This window comes from Phascolarctos cinereus, unplaced genomic scaffold (genome assembly GCF_003287225.1).
Source record: "Phascolarctos cinereus isolate Bilbo 61053 unplaced genomic scaffold, phaCin_HiC Scaffold_4;HRSCAF=312, whole genome shotgun sequence".
Taxonomy (NCBI): domain Eukaryota; kingdom Metazoa; phylum Chordata; class Mammalia; order Diprotodontia; family Phascolarctidae; genus Phascolarctos; species Phascolarctos cinereus.
Window position 1 is genome coordinate 308,858,570 of NW_027555847.1, and position 23,968 is coordinate 308,882,537.

Genomic DNA, 23,968 nt, shown 5'->3' on the forward strand with positions numbered 1-23,968 from the left:
AATGAGAGATTCTCAGCCTTTTGAGCTTGAGATTCTCAGCGTCTGAATGAGGGCCAAGGTGGATCTTAAATACTAAAATAACTTTGGATGGCCTGAGAAGGGGGTTGGGAAAAGGGTCTAGGTAAGAATTCTAATTGGGGAGGTCAGAGAGATTGAATAGACAATGGGAATAGATAATGGAGGGAACAGGAAGGCAGAAGTTTGAAAGACATCTCTACAAAATCAAGGTGGGGCTAGGACTTTCAAAAGGAGATAAAGGAAGTCGATAAGGAACAGTTTGTGACCAGAGAAGGCCTTTCTGGGGCCTGTAGACAAAAGGGAGCCTAAGGCTTTCAAAGGGAGGTGAGGGTCTGGGGCCTGTGAGTCAGATTCCCTTTGGGGCAAAGGGTGAAGATCTTGGCTTGGGCCCTGCCCCTATCAGTTCCCAGTGTTTCATATTCCAAGAATCCCTTTCAACAACAATAAGAAAAATGTGTCATGAACTCTCAGGGTAATTTGACATACTATTCATAATATTCTTTATCATTATTTACTGCTTAAGAAACCATTAAATAATTTTTATCACAAACCCTTTGAACCATCACCGAGAGGGTTCTTTGATTATTAAATGGGAACCACTGGTATAATGGGGAAAGCACTGATTCAGGAGTCAGAGGATGGCTATTAGCATTTCCTTCGCCTTTTCCCGAACCTCTCCATCCCATCCCCCATCATGCTCACTATCTGTGAGATCTTGGGCAAGTCACTTAACATCCTTATTTTCACTGTCTCAGTTTCTTCATCTATAAAATGGGGGAGAGAGTTCAGGCTAGATGGTTTCTGAGGTCCACTCAGCTCTACTCTCCTAGTTAATCTGCTTCTCTACTCCAACAAGTGAGAATACTTGTTGGATTAAGTACATTCAGCTACTTACACTGACTTGCATTTTAGTTATCTCACCTTTTCCATCTCATCTTCCCACCTAGTATTTAAGCCAGATGGGAATTTGAGAGCAAGGACACTCTTTCATCTCTTTGTCTGTGCTCACAGAGTTTAGCATAGTACTGTGCACCCAGGAGGCACCAGCAATTGTTTCTGGATTGATTGGAGAAGGAGTCATAACTAGAGAAGAAGGGAGTGGAGTATGGCATCTGTGGTGTTTTGTCAAGAGCACGGGAATATCAGGGAGCCTGGCAAGTCACTCAGCTTCCAGAGGACTCAGTTTCCTTATGTGTTAACAATGAAGAGGGACTAGATGATCCACTAAAGTCCCTTCCAGACATCAATCCTATGATTTTAAATTTCTGTTCTCTAAAACCAAGGTCTGGGCAAATTAGAGTTACGGGGGAAAAAAAGATTACCTATTCTCCAGGCTGGCTTCCCAGCATTACCAATTGCTTTCTGGCTGTGCTTTGATTGAAGAGCTCTTGGGGAAAAAAATCAATTGTTATTCCAAACCTGGCTTCTTCCCTTCTTTCTATGCTGGGCTTTGAGAGTTTCTCACTTTTCTCCCTTATGTAAAATAAATGCTTGCCCAGTACTTTCAGACTTGGGGTAATTTGTTTCCAAGTAGCAGGCAAATTGCTTTGTTCCCAGAAACAACCCAGAGGGAAAAAGACTGACTGGGGGTGGGGAGGATCCCAGGTTGTCTCTAAACAATTCTTGGCTTCTATTTCTCAGCAAAGCTCCAGTCCACTCTGTCTGCACTGCGAATTGTTCCTCCAGTATTTTTCATTTCATCTTCTTTGAGGGACTTTGCTTTTCTCAGGATACATTTGAGAAAATGTGTAAAGTTATGGTTAGGCACTCACTCCAGGTGGGGTTCTTGGTATTTGCAGAAAGTGAGTGCAAGAGACTTGAGCAAATAGATGATCCACCAATCAACTTCACCAGAGGTATCAAACATACTTCACTATTGAGTGAGGTCAGAATTGGAAATAATTGACAAAACAGATAAAAATACAATTAACATTTGTTGTTGTTGAGTCGTTTCTGACTCTTCACGACCCTGTTTTGGGTTTTCTTGGCAAAGATACTGAGTAGTTTGCCATTTCGTTTTCCAGTTCATTTTACAGATGAGGAAACTGAGGCAAACAGGGTTAAGTGACATATTTGGTGTCTGAGGACATATTTGAACTTAGGTCTTCATGACTCAAAGTCCAATCCTCCATTCACTGTTCTACCTTGTTGCCCACACTGAAACACAGATAATGTTAATATGTGATTTTTCTAAGTCAACATGTGTCCCACAAGGAGACTGATATATGGCCCTCTTTTCCATTTGAATTTGACATCACTGAACTGCACCATTGAAGACAATCTAATTAAACTATTACTTGCAGTGGTGTCCTATGGCCAGGCCTGGAGTCACTTCCATTTGTCACTTCTGATCTACTGAATGCCCTGCAGATACAATGAGGGACATTGTACTTTGCTTAACTCAGTGGTATTTCAGACCCAGAAAACAGACTTGTGGTTTGTCCATTTCACTGCAGGATCCAAGCACGTGGTACAATCTGGCAGCTATTAAAAGTTTGAAATGAGCATGCCTATGCAATGGTAGAGCAAAATGGTCAAATGATGTGTTTAAATGAATAACAATTATCAAAGTTTTATAAGAATTATTCAGAGCTCTCAGCTTCCATTAATCTGTAAGCCTTCTTCCTGCTTTAAAGGAACAATGAAAAAAGAACTTCATCAGGAAACAAGAAATGAATAGAAGCCTCAAAAATCCCTTGGCTTTCTTTTTTGTTTGAACAGTTTTTTTAAAGTTTAAGTAAATATTCAATTAATCATTTGTCACCACAAATTACTCTCCCCGATTGTTTACTGTTAGTGAGGGCTTCCCTGGGGTGTCTTCTGCATATAGCCAGGGAGGCCATCGAACAATGGCTTTGTCCTTTAAGAAATTATCCAAAGCCACTTGGAGCAGGGCAGGCATGTGGTTGGAGTTCTGTCATAAAGAGGGCAATAAAGGGCTGGGGAGTGTTTCATCTCATTATCTGTGGCATGTGGCACTGAGAAAACATCAGGTATTTCATTATTCAGACAGGGCTCTCAGCTCTTTTTCCGTGTCTGTTTTTTTTCCTTTTTTTAAAATTTCTGTGTAGCTATGGTAATTCAGCAAATAAGCTGTTCCCTCAGAAGCACCATCTGCTTTGCCTGGAGATTGTGAAACCTTCAGAGAGAGAAGACTGGCTTCTCCTTGGCAGAGATATGTCTGGGATGAGACAGGCAGTACTGTCAAATATACTCAAGTACATAACACACATTCACATAATACACGTAAACATACTTGCATTTCAATGTTACAAGGAAACATGATTTCATTGGTGCAGCTACTACCTCAACTGGTGAAGACAGCAACCTTTCCAAGCTCTTAGGAGCATAGGTTTAGAATTGGGAAGAACCTTAGAGACTGTTAATCTCAATCTCTCTCTCCCCATTTTACAGATGAGGAAACTGAGGCCCAAAGAGATTAAATATCCAAGGAAATATGGGACCTTAATGAATAATCTGAATCAGAAAGTAGCATAATAACTTGTGCAAGGTAAGTGCTTAACAAAGTTTGTTGCATTTTGTTCAATCCATGGACCTTAGATATCATATAGTCCTCACTTTAAAGATGAGGTGACAGAGGCTCAGACAGTGGAAGGGCCTTATTTAGGATTATATAGTGGGTAGGTTGAGAGCTGGGAAGCCAATCCAGGTCCTTTGACTTCAAACCTAGGTCTCTTTTCTCCATATCACACTGTGAATCATATCTATCTATCTATCTATCTATCTATCTATCTATCTATCTGTTTAATGAGTGTTGGTGAATTTCACGATATCTTGGTTAATTACTTCTTTGGTGTGAGAACTCACTTCACCTACAGAAAATACAAACCTATAACTTAGTAAACAATTCTTAGAGGGATGTGCCATCTAGTATCAGAGGCCTAAAGATACAGAGCTGTGAGGACCCTTTCCCAAGAGAGCAAATGTCCAAAGTAGGATCTGAATAAAGCTTTTCCTCATTTTAAGTCCAGAACTCTATCTGTTTAACCAGCTGCTTTTGGGCTACTTAAATACTAAATTGAAAAACAAAATTGAATTTTGTTGTTGTTCAGTCATGTCCAACTCTTCTCGATCCCATTTGGGGTTTTCTTGGCAAAGATACTAGAGTAGTTCTCCATTTCCTTCTTCAGCTCATTTTACAGATGAGGAAACTGAGGCAAACAGGGTTAAGTCATTTGCCCAGGGTCACACAGCTAATAAGTGTCTGAGGCCAGATTTGAACTCAGGAAGAGAAGTCTTTCTCACTTCAGGCTCAGCACTCTTTCCACTGTATCACCTACTTACCCTCCAGCCCTCAAAAAGAGTAAGAAACCTGAAATATTAAAGATATATTTGTTCTATATTTACCCTCTCTTTCTCAGTCAGACTCTTAGCAAAATAAAAACCTTTAGCATCTATGCTTCTACTGCCTCTCCTCTCACTCATTTCTCAACCTATTGCAATCTATAATGAGGATTTATTAAGTTATTACTATGTTCCAGGCATTGTAAGCACTGGGGAATACAAATACAAGCAAAAAAGAAAGTCTGTCCTCAAGGAGCTTACATTCTAGTAGGAGATGCCAACACATAAACTGAAGCTGCTAAGTGCGTGTGGGAGAGTGGGAACAAAAGTTCTTTGAGGCTGAGGAAGGTAGAGAAAGTTGGGGGCTGGGAAGTGAAGCCTGGAGAAGAATGAGATATGGTTGACCCAGGCATCCTCTGAAAATGGAGGAGCCATTCAGTCAAAGGGAGGGGTACCATGGGCAGAAGGATATTTCCAAGGTGTGGATTTTAGGGCTGGGGTAAGAGCATCAATATGAAGAAGTTTCTTGGGCATGGTAGCTCCAGGAAGTCTGGATTATAGCCTGGGGAGGAATAAAGTTGGAGAAAAGCTTCTGGGATCTAAGTTCTGTATGGATGCTTAATTTCCCATGAGCAAAAAGTGAGCATTTCTAACTTCCAACCTCCTCACTCAACTGAAACAGTTCTCTCCAAAGTTATTAAAGATTTCTTAATGACCAAATCTGATGATCTTTTCTCATAACTTCTTGACCTTTCTGAAGCATTTGACACTGCTTACAACCCTCTCCTCCTGCATCTTCTTTCCTCTCTGGAATTTGGCAACATTCCTCTCTCTGGGGCCTCAGACCTACCCTACTGTTCCTTCTAAATCTCTTAGGTGATTCACCAAACATTTCGTGCCCTCTAACTCCTTGGGAGCAGGGATTGTCCTTTGCCTGTGTTTGTTCCCCAGCACAGTGCCAATTAAATAGTAGATACTTAATAAATGTTTTTTGTCTGACTAAATGACTGACTTTAACTATGGATGTACCCCAAGGTTCTGAATTAAATCATACTCTTAGTGACCTCAGTAGCTATTGTCGATTGAATTACTGATTTGATGATGCTTCCCAGACCTATGTACCCAGCCATAAGTCTCCTGATTCTCTCACCATTCCCACATCACCAAGTGCCCATTGGACATTTTGAACTGGAAGTCCTTACGGCATCTCAGACTCAATACATCCAAAAGGAATTCATCATCTTTCCTCAAGCCCACTACGCTTCCAAACTTATCTATCTCTGCTCCTTGTACCACCATCCTCAGTTACCCAAGCTCACAATCTAAGTTTGAGCAATCAGTTGACATCTTATCCTTTCCACTACCACATTTCCCGAATTTGTCCTTTTCTTTCCACTTCATAGAGCCACTGTCCCCACCCCCCATCCCACTCCAGGTCCTCATTACTTCTCGCTTGGACTTTTGTAATACTTTGCTAATTGGTCTCCTTGCCTCAAGTCTCTACCCAATCCAATTCATCTTCCACACACAGCTGTCAAAGTGATATTCCTAAAGTGAAACTCCTCGTCATTCATCTATTCAGTAAACTCCAGTGACTCCCTACTACCTCTAGGATCAAATAGAAACTCTTGCTTGACCTTTAAAGCCTTTGACATTGCAGCACCAACTTATATTTCAGTCTCATTACTCATTTGCTCCTCTTCACTCCCTCCAGGATAACTGTCCTGCTGAGTGCTGACCGGTCACCCACTGCATCTTGGGCCGTTACCAGCTGTCTTGACCTTTGTCTTGTCACTGGACTCAGATGACGAGAGGAGAGAGTGAGGCTGATGACTTTGTGCAGTTTGCCTCATTCAAATCCAATTCACACACAAATGAAGACGTCACCCTGGTGATATCCTTGGTCCTCTTTGAGAAGAAAGGATGAACAACAAACAATATCGAAACAAACCTTCTTAGTGTTCCTCACCCATGGCATGCTATCTTTTGTCTCTATGCCTTTACCTTAGCTGTCATCCCATGTCTGGAATGCACACGTCCACCTAAACGGTGACTGGAATCTGTCATCTCCTTCAAGGTTCAGCTTTGTTTCATTTTCTATGTGAAGCTTTTCCTGATTGTCCACTCTCCTAATTGTCAATACCTCTCTTCATCCCCTTGTTGTATCTTTTTTGGCATAAACTTATAAGGTGATACAAGTTATCACTCCTTGCTAGAGTGCCAGCTGCCTGAGGGCAGGGATATTTTCACTTTTTTCTTTGTAATTGCAGTGCCTAGCACTTAAGAGAGGTATGTTAACTGATTGTTATTCCAGAATGAAATAGGAAAGGGTTTGGTACATGACTTCTTGTCTTTAGCAAATGATTCCAGGAAACTCTGCATATCTATTTATGTTTTTATATCTATCTATGTTGCCCGCAACCAGATTGTACACTGAACGGAGAGGCGTGAAATAACTTATGACATGGGCCAGGCGGAGTAGAATTACTGACTCAGTTTATTCATCTGAGGGCACAGAATATATAGGGAAAATCTAGCCTGACTGCAAAGAGTCTTCCCCGTGAGATATTCCCCAGAACGTCTGCTGAGGATGTAACAATCATGAATTTCCTCCTATCAGGGTTCCTAGATTGGGCTGTAGATTCCAAGGTTTTCCCAGGCGCCTAGGCGCCACCTGCATAGAGGAGTAAATATGTAAACCTAAGGTTCAAAGAGAGAGAAGGGATATCTCAGTGACCTCTTTATCAGGAAGGAATTTGGGGAGCCGTACCACTTAATCCTTTGAGCCCTTTGGGGTGAAAGCCTGAGTAGAGGTCAAACTCTGCCTTGGATCTTAAACCCTTATCAAACTCTTAAGATCGGCCCTCAACATATCTATCTATCTATCTATCTATCTATCTATCTATCTATCTATCTATCTATCTATCTATCTATCTGTCTGTGGTTGTGTGTATGTATGTATCTATGTATCTATATGTGGTATATGTATGTATGTGGTATATGTGTATGTATGTATGTATGTATATGAAAGTGGATTATCAAATAACCTCAGAACCATGGGACTAAAATCAAATATTTGGATGACTGCACAAACCATTTAAGTTGCCCATCTTAAAGACCTCTCCAGATCACTACTCAATTTGCTTGAATGATTGTGCTGGATCATTCTGATTTGAGATAATTTAGGGCACAGATCAATTCAGGCAAAAATTAGCATATACTTGAGGCAGCCAGATGAGACTCTGGACTAGTGTTAGATCTAAGTTCCAGTGTGGCCTTCAACACTTACCAGCTCTGCGACCCTCAGCAAGTCACTTAACCTCTGTCTTCCTCAGTTTCCTTGCCTGTAAAGTGTGGATAATAGCAGAAACTACCTCCCAGGATTGCTATGAGGATTAAATGAGATAATATTTGTAAAATGTTATATAAATGCTAGCTATTATCTTTATGAAAAGGTTTGGATACTTCACTCCTCTGGATAATTGCATAAGTTTTCCATTTTTCTTTACATGTGTAGACAGAGCCTAGGATACAGAAATAATTGTTGAGTGAGTAAATGTAGACATTAAAGAAAAGACGCATATCCCAAGTAGCTAAGATAACTTTGGGGGAGGTGATATAGAAGAAGGGAGGAGAGGAAGGCATTAGATAAGGAAAGTCAATCACTTAGATGCTCACTTAATGATTACGCTTTTGATTTAAAAAAAATGAAATACTGAAGTAGCTGAAGAAGAGTGCCAGATCTGCTCCTTTTCATTTCACTGAGAACAAGAACCTTGGGTTACTTGAAGCCTCTTCTGTCTTCATGTCGGTGTATAGGGAACTATGGGGCTCCTCTGGGTGCTGGAATCATCTTTGCCCCAGGAGCTTCATCCCACATCATTGGGGACCAGCCTGTCCTCTTCGGCACTCTGGCCAAGACTTGGCTCCTTGTCCCTTCATTGACATTCAGGCCAATTTCAGCAGAAGAAAACCATCTTTATTTATTATTCAAGATTTCCTCAGAGTGTCATGAGGGGCTATATATGGTATAAGATCTTCTCATTTGTAGTTCATATTTAACGTTTTACCAACTAACAAAAATGAGGGCAGATCACTAAAGCAACATTGAAAAATCCTGTATTCCCCTAGGCACAGACATTTAGGCTATTTCAGCCCCAAGGTTTAAATTCACATTCAGTCCATCAGAATTTAAGAAAAAGAATCCGAAAGAACATGTAAAGGAAAAATAGCATCAAAACATTTCATTGTCAAAAACAAAGGTGCTTTCATTTTCCCAGCAAAGTAAAAAATAAGCTCTTACCTTTTTATATAAACAATTGAGTTCACTGTGGAATGGATGGGATTTCAAATAGAATAGGGCAAAGAAACAAGGGAAAGACTAAAGCATATGGCAGGTCACCAAAGAACCAGCTCATTTCTAACTAAGCAAACATGCTTCATGAACAGGTCACAGAACAAATTCAGACCATTCTAAATCAGCCCCCAGAGAAAAAGCACAACACAAAGAAGGATGAAAGGAGGAATCTTTTCAGGCACACAGAAAAGGAATGTAAAATTCACCTCATGCCAACCTCACTGTCCTCTGCTTAGTCTTAAAGCACTACATAAATGCGAGCTGTTATGATGATCAGCAATCTACAAATAAGCCTTTGTGGGAACAACTTGGCCATCATATTTAATGAAATAACCTTGAATACAACAATCTAGAAATTGACTGAACAGAGTGCTAGGTGACTATAACAAGAGAAGGAACTTACCACTGAGTTGGGGGGAAAGTTCAAAGGGAATGGAATCTTTAATCCAGATGTTCCAATGAAGTAAAATTCATCTGGTAGGTTCCACCCTCATGACCACAACTTCTGACCACTAAAGACAGTTTCCTTTCTGAGAGAGTGCAGTAACTTTACCTCAGGATTTGCATCTAGTCATAGCAAAATTCAATTGGGGGAGAACAACTTGGAGTTATGTTTTTGGTAGAAAAATAAAGGAGGGAGCCTGGTTATGTATATTAAAAGGATTGTCCTTTGACCATCTTCATGGATTTTAGAATCTGTAGGGAATTTACCTACTAAGTTGCAACTCCTGCCAAAAATTTAAGGTGTTAGCTGTAAGTGAATCATTCAATCAACCAAATATTTTATTTATTTATTTATTTATTTGCTCACTCATTTATTTATTCATTTATTTATTGTTTGTTTGTTTTTGGTTGGGCAATGGGGGTTAAGTAACTTGCCCGGGTCACAGAGCTAGTAAGTGTTCTGTGTCTGAGGTTGGATTTGAACTGAGGTCCTCCTGAATCCAGGACCGGTGCTCTATCCACTGAACCACCTAGCTGCCTCCCAAACAATTTATTTATTAAGTGCCTACCAAGCACTCTGCTCTGTCCTGGGAATATAATGACAAAAAGTAAAATAGTACCTGCCTTCAAGCAGCTCATATTCTATCAGGAAAGACAAAATGTACATATATGTGTATATGTATATATGCACATTATATATACATGTATGTATGTATGTATGTATGTATATTTGGGAGGGGAGGCTCTAGCATAGGAGTGAGGAACCTGCGATCTTGAGACCACATGTGGCCCTCTAGGTCTTCAAGTGCTGTGAAGTTTGGATTCAAAAGGCTGCATTAAATGCATTATAGACATGGAGTATAGCCAGCGTGAAGGCATATGGATAGGAGATGGAACATCATATGTGAGGAACTTTAAGAAGGCCAGTCTGATTGGACCACTGAGTTTGTGAAAAGGAATAATGTATTACAAGCCTGGAAAGATAAGATGAGGGCTGGGTTGTAAAGAGCTTTACGTATCATACAGAAGGGTTTATATTTGATCCTAGAAACGATAGAAAGTCGTTGGAATTTTTTGAGTAAGGGGCATAGCATAGTCAGACATGTAGTTGTTGTAATTCAGTTGTTCCAGTTGTGTTCAAGTCTTTGTGACCCCATTTGGGGTTTTACAGACAAGGAAACTGAGGCAAACAGAGTTAAGTGACTTACTCAGGGTCACACAGCTAGTAAGTGTCTGAGGCCAGATATGAATTCCCAAAGATGAGTCTTCCTTACTCCAGACCTGGTGTTCTATCCATTACACCCATGCATTTTAGTAAAATCATTTTGGCAGCTGAGTGAAGGATAGATTGGAGATAGATCATATAGCTAGTGTCTGGGTCAGCTCTTCCTGACTCTAGGCCCAGCTGTTTGTAGAAAAGGAGTAGTGGAAAGGAGTAGGACAAGTCTTCTAGGTGGGGGAAAATAAGATGAGGAAAGGCTATAAGGCAAGAATGGGTCTGGTGGCAGATAGATCTGAGTTCTAATCTTGCTTCAAGCAACCTTAGCTATATGTCTCTGGACAAGTCACTTAACCATTCAGTTTGAATTTCCTCAAGTATGCAATGGGATACTAATAGAACTTTTAGGGCAGCTAGGTGGTGAAGTGGATAGAGTGCCTGACTGGGAATCAGGAAGACTTGAGTTCAAATACTGCTTCAGATACTTATTAACTGTTTTGACCCTGGACAAGTCACTTAACCCTGTTTGCTTCATTTTCCTCATCTGTAAAATGAGCTGGAGAAAGAAATGGCAAACCACTGAAGTATCTTTGCCAAGAAAAGCCAAATGGTGTCATGAAGAGTCAGGTGGGACTGAAATGACCAAACAACAAAATAGCACTTTTAGGCAGCACAATGTAGAGTGCTGGCCTTGGGGTCTTGAGAGCAACCAACCTCAGACAACTTACTGACTTTCCTCATCTGTAAAATGAGAAGGTTAGATGAAGGTCTCTTCTGTGTTTAAATCTATGATCTTATGATCTACTTTGCAGTTTTGTGAAAATGAAAGGAGATGATATATTTAAGGTACTTTGTAAACCTTAAAACATTTGTGATGGAGAGAGAGACAGAGAGAGGGAGAGAGAGAGAGACAGAGACAGAGATAGAGACAGAGAGATAGAGTGAGACAGAGATAGAGAGACAGAGAGAGACAGAGAAAGAGACAGAGACAGAGAGAGAATCATTAAATTGAGAAGTGCCGAGGCAATAGGAGTCCAGTGAAGGTGGGAGAGAGGTCTGTGGTCTGCAAGAATCCCAGAAGGAAATAATGTCTTGACACCCCTGGAAACTCTGCCTTGAAGGCCTGTCACTGTGGGAACGGACTTTTTCTGCTATTCAGAGGTAATCAAACCCGTGTGCAGATCATTTCTTTTGTTTTAATGAGCACTGATTAACCAGTCTGACTCAATACCTCCCCCGCTTCAGATAGACCTCTGTGGTTTCTAGAATTCAGTTTGATCAGGGCCATAGTCTCCTGGGAATTGTAGGCAAGACTTTATTCTTCCTCGAACCGACTTCCCATTGTGTAGTCAAGTCCTATGAGGATAAATAATCTTGCATTTTAATACCAAGGACTAATTTGCTCTGATTTTGGAAACATTTGTTTCCCAAGACCCATAAACAACATGAATTACATTGATAAGTTGACGTTTGTGGCTCTCAGACAAGTGCCATCATTTCCAGGAGGATGGGAAAGTAGTTGGGAGAAGCTTTCTCACAGCATTTACAAGTGAATGAAAAGTAAAATTGCTATAAGGAATAATAATCTTCTCCCTATGCAATCTTAATTAGGTTGGCAACACATATAAGTATCACTATGGGAGAGAAATCTGTGATTGTTGTCTGAGGGAAGAGCAGCTTTTTCAATTTGCTGACCGTCCCCAACGAAGTTGCTTCTCAAGGTTCCAATCCATTGTAACCACTTGAGCGAGGACACATTCTTTCTTTGTTTGGCCTGCAAGGCTCCAGCTTTCAAAACTAAGTCTTTCAAGCTTGGGAAATCTGCACATTTACGAAGTGAATGCTTGCTTGTTAAGAGGATTTTCATCTTTCTTTCAGGGGCGGTTACTGAAGTTCAAAGCAGATAAGTCTCTATCAAAGGGTGGCAAACCACCAGACTACAACTTATCCAATTTTCAAGGATGCTAAACTAAGATGAAGATATCTCTCAAGGCAAATAAAGCTTCACTGACTAGTTTACCAAGGAAGAAGTTTAACTTCTTAACTAACATCTGAGCTATGTAAACTTATGTGGAATTACTAACTCAGGAGAAGGGAAATCTTTTCTTTTTCTTTTTTTTTTAACCTTTCCCCATAAGGAATTTAAATTCAGAGAAGTGTATGAATGACTAAAGGAGAATTATACATTTGAAAACTATAAAAGCTAAATTAAAAAAAAAGTCTACTAAGTTTTATTAAAGGCTTTTAAAAAATCATACCAGTTCCACAAAAAACTATACTCCAAACCATTGTTAAATGTTTACAGCTACTATTGTAATTCGTCTTCATCAGCTTATGTTTGTAACACTGAAAGAATTATATAAATGTTAGTCATTATTATTCAGAAAAACTCTTTTTTGTATTAATGTGTCTCCCTCTCTCTCCCTGTTTTTCTTCCTCTGTTCCTTCATGTTTAGTACTGGCCAGAGAAGAGGATGACCTTGGTGAAGTGACAGCATCTCTGAGGAGATTTTATCAAATAAGTTACAGAGAATAATGCCTGAGAAGTGCTTTCAGCTTCTTCAAAGACTGATGTGTTCTATTTCTCCCTGTGGTTATACTATCCACTGGGAGTACATTGGGCATTTTTGAAAATTGCATTAACTCATTAAGCCTAGTAGGAGATCGCTTAGTAAATTATTAGTTCGAGAGACTACATTATGGTGTGCAATCTCATGAATTTAAACAAGTAGGAATGGGAATAATTAGATCATGTCACTCCACTAATTTAAAAACTTCAGTGGCTACCTATTGCCTCTTGGATAAAGTTCAAATTCCTTAGCTTGCCTTTCCTATTTGTGTCACCAGAATGAAGCACAGTGCTTTGCACATAATGAGCAATTAATAAATGTTTTTCATTTGTTCATTCATGACCCTCCATGATCTGGCTCCAAACTGCCTGTGTCATATTACTCAGTAGATTACTGGCTATTCCCTAACCTTCTGTCATTTCCTATCAGAATTTGGCAAACATAAAAACCCTTTAAAAAGCTTACTCTTTAGATTCTGTTTAATGTAATAATCCATGGAGATATGCCAAGTACCCACAGAAGAGGTAACCCTCAGATGTAAAAACAAAAAGTTTTGATAAATGGTAGATTCAGGAAGCAGAGGTTGGATTAATAAAATTTTGTTTATATATAAATACATATATACATATAAATATAAATATTCTTTCTCCTTTTGAAAATTTATTTGTAATTTTTAAATTATGAACTTGACAGTCATCAACAAATATGAATATTTCCATATACAAAGGATAGAGAAAGAGGATTGCATATGAAACTGGGAATCTATCAAACACAGCTTTAAAAAACATCAACAACAAAATATACTTAAAAGGGGCAGCTAGGTGGCAGAGGATAGAGCAGATAGAGCCCCAGGCCTGATATCAGAAAGACACACCTTCACAGTTGCAAATTTGGCCTCAGGCACTTACTAGCTGTGTGACTCTGGGCAAGTCACTTACCCCCATCTGCCTCAGTTCCTCATTTGTGAAATGAACTGAAGAAGGAAATGGCAAATCACTCCAGTATCTTTGCCAAGAAGACTCCAAATGAGGTCATGAAAAATTGGACACAACTTAAACAACTGAACAACAATGTACCTAAAAGAACAGTACCAACTCTATCACACTTCTCTGTGTCTCCATCTGAACTTCTTTATGCTTTCTTTGGTGTGTTTTTAAAAAAATATTTCACAGACATTCTTTTCTTTCTTTTCATGTGCATCACTATCAATGAGTCTTCACTTTTCCCTAGAATATTCATCTCCAGATAAAAGCTCTCCCTTATAACATGTAAGTACAGTTAAGCAAAGTATATTTGAGTTACATTGCTCACATCTGAAAATATAAGTCTTATTCCGTACTTACAGTCTATAACCTCTTCTCCAAAAAGTGATTCTCTACCATAATTCATTATCAGTCTTTTGGAATTGTGATTGGTCAGTATGTCGATCAGAATTCTGAAGCGTTTCAAACCTATTGTCTTATATATGCTGTAGTCAATATCGAAATTATTTCCTGGTTCTCATCAGTTCGTGAAAAATTTCCCAGATTCTCTGGTTCTGTCTCTTTTATAATTTATTACTACATGTTAATATTTCATTACATTTGTTTAGCAATTCCCCAACTGATGGGTACACACTTGTTTCCAATTCTTTGCCATAGCAAAAAGTGCCGTAATGATATTTTGGTATATGTTGGTCCTTTTCCTCTGTCTTTGACCTTCTATGCATATAAAACTTAGTGTTATAGGTAGGTCAAATGATAGATATAGTTTAGTGAATTTTTTGTATTTAATTCCAAATTCCTTTCTAGATTGGTTAGATAATAGCGCATCTCTACCAATAGTACTTCATTGTGACTTTTTCTTCTCATAGCTTTTCAGCAAATGCAATTTTCAATTTTTATCATCTTTGTCAATCTGATGAATATTAGGAAGAACATCATAGTTCTTTGCATCACTCTTTTATTAATTTTTAAAATTTTATTAATTTATTTTGATTTATCAATAATCACTTCCATATGCTTTTGAGTTTAAAATTTTTCTCCCCCTTCCTCCTCAGCACCCTCCCCAAGATGGTGCACAATCTGATATAGGCTATACATTTACATTCCTATTAAACATATTTTCACATTAGTGAAGTTGTAAGTAAAAATTAAAACCAATAGGAGGAACCATCAGAAAGAGGAAACAAAACTCAACAGAAGAGAAAAAAAAAGATAGCGATTCAACTTTCACAGTTATGATTACTATCTGTGTCTTTTTCTCCATCCTTTCCCCCAATTTATGCTTTTCTTTCTCCTTTCTCCTTTCCACCCCTCACTAGCGTTTTGCTTTTGACCACCACCTCCTTCAGTCTCTCCTCCCTTCTATTATCCCTTTCCCTTTTCTTCCCCTTTGCCTTTACTGCTTCTTTTCTCCCTTCTATCCTCCCTCCCTTTTCTTTCCCCTTTTCCCTCCTACTGCCTATAAGGCAAGTTAGATTTCTATACCTAACTGATTATATTATTCCCTTCTTGAGCCAAATCTGATGAGAGTAAAGTTCAAACAATGCTCACCCCCCTTCCTTCTTTCCCTCTGCTGTAATAGGATTTTCTGTCTTTTCCTGTAATGTAATTTGCCCTTGTCTGCCTTTTCCTTTCTCAGTACATTTTCTAAGATCAGACTAATTCACTTCTTGGATCCATTTAACCCACTTGATTAGATTTTTTTTTTTATCATTACCTCAAAGTCAACTAATATCCACCCTTTATGTATACTCCTTTAACATGGTGTAATAACAACAGTTCTCAAGAGTTGCAAGTGTCATCTTCCCTTGTAGGGATGTAAACAGTCCCCTTATTAACAACATTTTGTATTTTTCTGTCCCATTTACCTTTTTATGTCTTTCTTGAATCTTGTACTTGAAGATCAAATTTTTTGTTGAGCTCTGGTCTTTTTATCAGGAAGGTTTGGAAGTCCCTATTTTGTTGAATATCCATCTCCTCCCTTGAAAAAACATGCTCATTTTTGCAGGGTAGTTGACCCTTGGCTGCAATCTAAGCTCCTTTGCCTTACAGAATATCATGTTCCACACCCTGTGGTCTTTTAATGTAGAAGCTGCAAGGTCCTGTGTAATCCTGACTGTGGTTCCATGATATTTAAATTGTTTCTTTCTGGCTGCTTGCAGCACCTTCTCTTTCATCTGGTAATTTTGGAATTTTGCTATTATATTCCTTGGCATTGTCAATTTGGGATCTCTTTCAGGTGGTGAGCGGTGTATTCTTTCTATGGTTATTTTACCTTCTGGTTCTAGGACTTCTGGGCAGTTTTCCTTTATGATTTCCTGAAAGATACTGTCCAGGCTCTTTTTTTCATCATGATTTTCAGGTAGTCCGATGATTTTTAAGTTGTCTCTCCTGGATCAATTTTCCAGGTTGGTTGTTTTACCCATGAGGTATTTTATGTTTTCCTCTATTTTTTCATTTTTTTTTGGTTTCTGTTTGACTTCTTGCTCTCTTGCAGAGTCATTAATTTCCATTTGTCCAGTTCTAGTTTTTAACAGATTGTTTTCTTCATTTAGTTCCTGTACTTTCTTCTTCAATTGGCCAATTGTATTTTTAAGGGATTTGTTTTCTTCAGTGCACTTTTTTTCCAGTTGGCCAATTGTGTTTTTTAGGGACTTGTTTTCTTCAGTGTACCTTTTTTTTTTCCAATTGGCCAATTGTATTTTTTAAGGATTCTTCTACCTCTTCCATTGGACTTTTAAAATACTTCTTGAGTTCTTCTAAGAAGGCTTTTTGGGCTTCAGACCAGTTCATATTCCCTTTTGATGTTGCAGATGTGGGTTTGTTGACAATGTTGTCCTCTTCAGAATTTCTGTCTTGATCTTCACCCTTCTCATAATATGAATCTATGGTACATTTCTTTTTACTCATGGTTTCTTTATTCCCTGGCCTTTAAAGATATTAAGCTCTCCTGCTGGGGAACAGAGAGCACTGACCCAAGCTTCTTGTGTTGGTAGTTTAGGTCTTGGTCACTGGCTTTGTGTGCTGGGGGCTCTTATGTTGGCAATTGGAGGCTGTAGGGTTTTGGCAGCTTACTTCATGTTGGGCTGGAATCAGCAAGGCTGGAACTTTCAGGCAATTCCAGGTTGCCTGCTTTTCCTTTCCTTTAGCTTTCTTCAGCTTCTTTTAGATGGGTGCTGCAGAGTGTTTATCTGCCTGGGGCCCCTTGCAATGCTGCCTCCCTTGTTTCTGCTAATTTCCATTTGTCCAATTCTAGTTTTTAACAGATTGTTTTCTTCTGTTAGTTTTTGTACTTTCTTCTTCAATTAGCTAGTTGTATTTTTAAGGGATTTGTTTTCTTCAGTGTACTTTTTTTCCAATTGGCCAATTGTATTTTTTAAGGACTCTTCTGCCTCTCTCATTAGACTTTTAAAATCCTTCTTGAGCTCTTTCTTCTTCAATTGGCCAATTGTATTTTTAAGGAATTTGTTTTCTTCAGTGTACTTTTTTTCCAGTTTGCCAATTGTGTTTTTTAGGGAGATTCCTTTATGGTAGAATGCTGAGGCACCTGGTGGTTTTCTGAGCTGGTTTCCACTGGTTCCTCCACCACCACTGAGGCACTTGGAGGTCCAGGTGTTGGTGTTTGCCTGCTCTACCACCTGGGCTTCAGGATCTCCTCCTGATTGACAGTTGGAGGCTGTAGGGTTCTGACAGCTTATCTGGTGTTGGGCTGGAATCAGCAAAGCTGGGACTTTAGGAAGACTCTAGGTTGCTTTCTTCACCTCCTATCAGATGAATGCTACAGGGTACTTATCTACCTGGGGCCCTTTGTAATGCTGCTTCCTTATTTTTGCTGAGGCACTGGGAGACCTGTTTGCTGGGCTGCTACACTGCTGTTCCCCATCTTTCTTCTAGTTCAGCTGTTCCAGGTTTTTTTTTTTTTTCTGGGGTGATATTTTCTGGGTTTTCAGAAATTGATAGGGGAGGGTGAGAGTGACTACATTTTTACTCTGCCATCTTGGCTCCCAGAAATGGAAGCTCTTTTATTAATTTTTTGTATTATTGTTTATGCAATTGTCCTTCTTTTGAGAATTGCCTATTTGTGTCCTTTGAGTATTTATCTATTGGAGAGTATCTCTTGTTCTCAAATATTTATATACATTTCCTGTATGTCCTATATATCAAAATTCTTTGAAATTTACTGCAAATATTTTTTCAGTTAATTGTTTTAGTTCTAATTTAAATTTCATTATTCTTGTTAATGTAGCTGCCTTTCAACTGTATGTAATAAAAATTGTTCATTTTATCAATCAATAATAAGCATCTGTTAAGTGCTTATGGTAAGCCAGGCACTGTATTAAGTGCTAAAGACATAAAGAAAGGGAAAACCAGTCCCTGCCCTCAAGCAACTTACATTCAAATGAGGGAAACAACATAAATATATGAGATACATACAGAATAGATAAGGATAGCTAGGCGGTGCAGTGAATAAAGTATGGCATAGTGGATAGAGTGTCAGGCCTGGAGTCAGGAAACCTCATCTTCCTGAGTTCAGATCTGGCCTCAGACACTTACTAGCTGTGTGACCCTGTTTGCCTCAGTTTCCTTATATGTCAAATGAGTTGGAGAAGGAAATGGCAAACTACTCCAGTATCTTTGCCAAGAAAACCCCCAAAGGGGTCATGAAGAGTCGGACAAGACTGAACAACATCACTACCACCAACAGCAGAGTAAATAGAAGGTACCTTTGGAGAGGAAGTCTCTAACAATTGTGGGGTCATGCAAAGACTTTCTACAGAAAGTGGTGTTCATCTACTCTAATCCTCTCTATCCCTCCTTTGGTCAAGAACACTTCTATTATCCATAATTGTGAAAGGCATCTCCTCCCATGCTCCTCTAACTTGTTTATGATATAATCTTTTTTGTTGTAGTTATGGTATATAGTATGAGATGCTGGTCCAACTCTAGTTTTTCCCATACTGTTTTCTAATTTTCCTAGAACTTTGTAAGTCCTTAGGTCAGTAGTTGGTATCTTTGGATTTTTAAAAGATTTTTAAAAAAATATACTGTTATGCTCAGTTACTTCTGCATCTTAAGTATTAAATCTCTACTACTGGTCAAGTTTTCCATTTTTTTCTTCTTTAGCCACCAATCAATTTTTATTTTTTAACATTCATTCTTAAAATTTTCTGTTCCAAATTATCTCTTGTCCTTCAAATCTAATAATACTGGTCACAATGGATATCCTTGCTTTGAACCTTGTTCTTATCTGAAAGGCTTCTAACATTTCTCTCTTACAAATCATTTTATTTCATGGTTTTAGACAAATACTATTTGCCATATTAAGTAATGTTACATTTATTACTGCAATTTCTAGTTTTTTTAAGAAAAGAAAAAATGGCTATTATATTTTGTAAAAATCTTTTTTTCTGCACCTACAGATATAGAAAGGGCCTTTTTTTGTGATTAATATAGCTTATAATGGTTATTGTTTTCCTAATATTGAACCAACCTTACATTCCTAGTATAAATTCAGTCTGGTTATAGTGTATAATCTTTTTAATATGCTGTTATACCTTTTTTTGGCTAATGTTATATTACTTTTTTTCATCAATATTCATTACAGATAGTGCTCTATTGTTCCCCCCGCCCCAACTTTTGTCTGTCTGGTTTATATGTTAGGATCATATTTGTTTCATGAAAGGATTTTGGTGAAATGTGATTTTCCCCTTCACCCATTTGTGTAAATAATTCATGAATATTTGAGTTAAATATTATTTAAATGTTTGATATAATTTACTTACAAATCTATCTGGTCCAAGGAATTTTTTTTCCTTTTAGGAATTACTTTATGACTTCCTCAATTTCCCTCTCCCTCCCCCCCACCCAAGATTGGGTAATTCAAATTCTCTAATTCTTATTCTGTTAATCTGCATGGTTTACATTATGTTAAATATTTAACTATTTCATTGAAGGTATCAGTTTTATAGAATGGGCAAAGTCATTTCTAATAGTTTTTTCTTCTTCTGTTGTGAATTATCTTTTTTCATTTTTGATGTTGGCAAGTAGATTCTCTCCCTCCCTTATCCTCTGTTTCTCTATCTCTGTCTCTTCCTTTCTGTCTTTTTAAATTAATTTGTCAAATTGTCTATTTTGTACATTTTTAAAAAAATGTATATCTCTCAATGCTTACATCAATAAAATAGAGAAAGAATAGATAAATGAATTGAGTATCCAATTTAAAAAAAACTAGTAAAAGAACAAATTTAAAATTCCCAATTAAACACTAAATTGGAAATCCTAAAAATTAAATTTAGTATAAGAAAACCATTGAATTAAAAAACAAAACTAGAAGTTGGTTTTATGGAAAAAAACAACAGTAAAATAGATAAACCAATGGTTAATGTGATTTTTAAAAAGAGAGAAGAAAAGCAAATCACTAGTATTAAATGAGAAAAGGGTCAATTCTCTAAATTATTATTGATTATTGCAAATTAAAACAACCTTGAGATATCATTTTACACTCATCAGATTGGGTAAAATAATTGAAGGGGCAAGCAACAAATGTTGGAGGGGATGTGGAAAAATTGGGACACTAATTCATTGTTGGTGAAATTGTGAAATAATCCAACCTGTTTTGGAGAACAATCTGAATTATGCCCAAAGAGTTATTAAACTACCTATAACTTTTGACCCAGCAATACCACTGCTAGGTCTTTTTCCAAAGATGATTAGGGATAAAGAACCTATATTTTCTAAAAGATTTATAGCAGCTCTCTTTGTGGTGGCAAAGAACTGGCAATTGCAGGGATGCCTGAGAATTGGGGAATGGTTGAACAAGTTACGGTATATAATTGTGATGGAATAGTACTGTGCTATAAGAAATAATGAGCTCAATGAGCTTAGAAAAACATGGATAGGCTTGCACAAAATAATGAAGAGGGAAACAAGCAGAACCAGGAGAATGTTGTATACAGTAATAGCAATATTGTTTTAAGAACAACTTTGAGTGACTAATAGTTATTTTGGCTATTACAAATACCCAAATCAACTACAAAGGACCTATGAAGGAAGATGCTATCTGCATCCAGAGAAAGAATTGATAAATGGAAATATTGTAGAATGATTTTACATATGTGTGTGTGTTTGTGTGTGTAGACACACAATTTCTGTCTAATGGCAGCCATCTATAGGGAGAACTGGGGGGGAAGGAAGAAAAAAAGGGAAAAAAAGAAAGTTACATGATGACTTTAATATGTATTTAAAAGGAATAGTGAGCTGTGCATAGCAGATTTGCAGTTTCATATGCAACCATCTTTTTTTTTATTCTACTATGTTATGGAAATTCATATTTACTTAAGTTCAGAATTTTAAAAAGAATATATTAAAAATATTTGTAATTTTATTTATTAAATCAATGGTTGTATATTGTTTTCAGTTTTGTTCATCTTGTCTAATTTTCAGAATTTCTATTTTTGTGTTTAGTTGGGGCAATTTTTTTAAAAATTAGTTTTCCTTTAGTTATACACTCAATTAATTTATCTGTTTTTTCTCTCTTCTATTGATAAAATTGTTTAGAGATATACATTTCCCCCTAAGGACTATCTCAAAAGTTGGATATGCTATCTCATTGTTTTTACTTTTTTTTTTTATTATTTTTTGCTAGGCAATGGGCTTAAGTGGCTAGTAAGTGTCTAAGGCCAGATTTGAATTCAGGTTCCCCTGACTCCAGGGCCAGTGCTTTATCCACTGCATCACCTAGCTGCCCCTGTTTTCACTTTCTTTGATGAAATTTACTATTATTTCTATGATTTGTTTTTTGATCCAACAGTTCTTTAAGATTAAATTAGTCTTTTTTTAAGTTTCAATGTATACAGTTAAGATATATGTAAACTCCTTTTGGTTCCCATCCAGTAATTACCAAAGATTTATTATATACAACTTCTTAAATTCTATTCAAGTCTTCTTTCTTGTTTTTATTTTTGTGGGCTTTGTCTAGATCATAAAGGGACTAATTGAGGTTTCCAAATGATACTTTAACTGTCTTTTCCTGCAATTTGATTAGCTTTTATTTTTCTTAAGTACTTAGACACTATACTATTCATTACATGTGTTATATATTTATAGTGCCTTTTTACATAGTGTTGTTTCCCTGATTATCTCTTTTAACCATCTCTATCTTTTACTGTTTCCTTGATTCATCTCATGATTGCTACCCCTATTTTTTAATCACTTGAGGCATAATAAATAATATGATATCCTCTCATTTTAATTCTGTGTACCTTTTAAAAAGTATAATTCTTATAAACAATAATTATTGGATTCCACTTTCTAATCCATTCTATTAACCTCCGTTGTGAGTAAATCTCTCCCATTCAATTATTACTCTCTATCATATCTGCTTAAATCTTTTCCTCTCTTTATCTCTTGCCCCTAACTTAAAAAAAAAGTAGAAAAAAAGATAAGGAATGTATTAAATCTAGCAATCTAGTGGTCTATTTCCACTCTATTTTTCCCTTTTCCCTTCACCCAGTCCCCAATTGCTCTTTGTTATATTTGTCTCCTTTCGGTCTCTCATTTGTGATCCTCTGAAGTTAATAGTTGTTTTGCTTGTGACTACTTCCCTTCCCAACTCTATTCTCTTTCTTAATCCCCCTCTCTCATCTACCTGTCTTTATCTGTTTCCTCATGGGATGGAATGAATTTCTATACCAGATATTTTTGTTTTGGTGTTCAACCTTTGGTGTTCAACCCAATTTAGATAAGAGTGAGGTTCATGAGATGCCCATCCCCCTCAACTGTCCTTTAAGTTTGTATTCTTTTCTTCTCATGCGTATTATTTATAAGAAACAGTAAACTCCTTTCCCTTCTACCTCACTTCTTTCCTAATGTCTCTTTCTCTTTTCTTTTCTGTCTAAAAAGATATGGAACCAACTTCTCTCTCCTAGTCTTGTGTTTGTCTTTCTTAATTCCCTCTATAACTCTAAAAACTAGTAGGATTCTAAAAGGATACATCTTTTGTCCCCAGTTATTATGTACATCATCATCTAGTCTCTCCGCTTTGCCCAAATACTACTTTTCTAGGATTCTCTTGTTTCCTTTGTTTGTACTTCCAAATTCTATACAACTCTGGTCTTTTCTTAAGGAATGCTTGAAATTCAAAATGTTTTAAAGGTCCTTTTTTTTTTTTTACCCAGAAGGATTATACTCAACTTTGTATAGTATATTACGATGGGTTGCAAGCATTTTTTTTTTTGCCTTTTGTAATATTGTGTTTCAAGATTTTCTTTCCTTTTCTCCTTAGTCAAAGCATAGCCCTGTGTCACTTTGACTGTGATTCATTGGCATTTGAACATTTTATTTCAGAATGCTTGAAATATTTGTGAATATAGGTAGATATATATTATATATATATGCATACATACATATGTAGTGCGTGTGATATGTATATATGTGTGTATACATATATGTAATACATTTGGTCAGATTTTTTAAAACGATTTCTTGAAATAGGATATACAGGCTTTTTAATGGTGGTTTTCTGGGAATCGAATGATTCTTAAATTCTGTTTCTTTGTCCTGTTTTTCAGGTTAGTTGTTTTTGATAGTAGATACTTTGTACTTTCTTCTAATTTTTCAATCTTTATCCTTTGTTGTAATATTTCCTATCGTCTCATGGAGTTATTGAGTTCTGATTGGTCCATTCTGTTTTTCATGGCATTCACTACTTGGGTAAGGTTTTCCATCTGGTATTCATGTTTTGGTTATTACTTTATTTCTTCCAGCAGTTCTTACAGTCCTTGTGGCCAACTTGTTATGGAGCTTTTTCTTCTTCTTCTTCTGAATGTACTTATATTTCTCTCAAACCATAGTGTTTGTTATTTGAATGCAAAGTACCAAGCAACCACAGTTGGGATCACATATTATTGAGCTACAATCGAGAAGAAAATCTTAAAATAGAATATTCCAAAATGCTTACAATCAAGAATAACTTACCCTGCAAAACTGAGCAAAATCTAGACAAAAATGGAACATTAAGAAAATGGAGGGTTTCTAAGCATTTCTGAAAAAAAGACCAGTGCTGGGTAGAAGT